Raw genomic sequence first — 1,297 nt, 5'->3', positions numbered from 1 at the left:
ACAACTACAACAAAAAGCAAGAGCGGGAATAAAAGGCAGTAAAAGACAATATGCTTTTTTTGGTGTATTATTAAGCTTAGAGTGCACTATCTTGTGTGATGACTGTATTATGATGTTAGTATATATTTGATAGTATATATCTGTATCATGAATCAATTTAAACAAGTTGGAAATCTTATTCGGGTGTTACCATTTAGTGGTCAATTGTACGGAATATGTACTTCACTGTGCAATCTACTAATAAAAGTGAAGTGAAGTGAATTATATTTATATAGCGCTTTTCTCTAGTGACTCAAAGCACTTTACATAGTGAAAACCCAATATCTAAGTTACATTTAAACCGGTGTGGGTGGTACTGGGAGCAGGTGGGTAAAGTGTCTTGCCCAAGGACACAACGGCAGTGACTAGGATGGCGGAAGTGGGGATCGAACCTGCAACCCTCAAGTTGATGGCACGGCCACTCTAGCAACCGAGCTATACCGCCCCAAAAGTCTCAATCAATCCATCAATTAAACTAAAAAGTGACAAGTCAGGCACACAGCATAATGTAACATCACCTAATGGTTAATAGCATACATTATTATTAGTACTGTTTCCACAAGTTAAAGATCCTCTATCAAAGTGTCCAAAAGTATTCCACCGGGGGCCGCATACTGAGAAATGAAAGAATGTATATGTTAATTGAAAATAAAACATTCTCTTGGTTATTATATTATTGTTGACAATAGGAAATAGTTATTGTTATATCTAACAAACCTCAATAATAATGAATTCCTTTCGTTAAAATAAATTAATAATAAAAACCAAGCTGGCCCCCGGGGCGGCAATTTGGACATAACTGTTCTGCATGTGGGCTTTGTACCGAGGATGTCGTTGTGGCTTGTGCAGCCCTTTGAGACACTTGTGATTTAGGGCTATATAAATAAAGATTGATTGATTGATTGATTGATATATCAGGGGTGCCCACACTTTTTCTGCAGGCAAGCTACTTTTCAATTGACCAAGTCGAGAAGATCTACCTCATTCATGTGTATTTATTTATTTATGAAATATGTTTTTGTTAAGGGGATAGGTTGATTGGCAACAATAAATTGGCCCTAGTGTGTGAATGTGAGTGTGAATGTTGTCTGTCTATCTGTGTTGGCCCTGCGATGAGGTGGCGACTTGTCCAGGGTGTACCCTGCCTTCCGCCCGATTGTAGCTGAGATAGGCTCCAGCGCCCCCCGCGACCCCGAAGGGAATAAGTGGTAGAAAATGGATGGATGGATGGGTTTTTGTTAAGTTAATGTGTTTAATG

Source organism: Nerophis lumbriciformis, linkage group LG32 (assembly GCF_033978685.3).
Source record: "Nerophis lumbriciformis linkage group LG32, RoL_Nlum_v2.1, whole genome shotgun sequence".
NCBI classification, from domain to species: Eukaryota; Metazoa; Chordata; class Actinopteri; order Syngnathiformes; family Syngnathidae; genus Nerophis; species Nerophis lumbriciformis.
Note: the sequence above shows the minus strand (reverse complement) of the source record.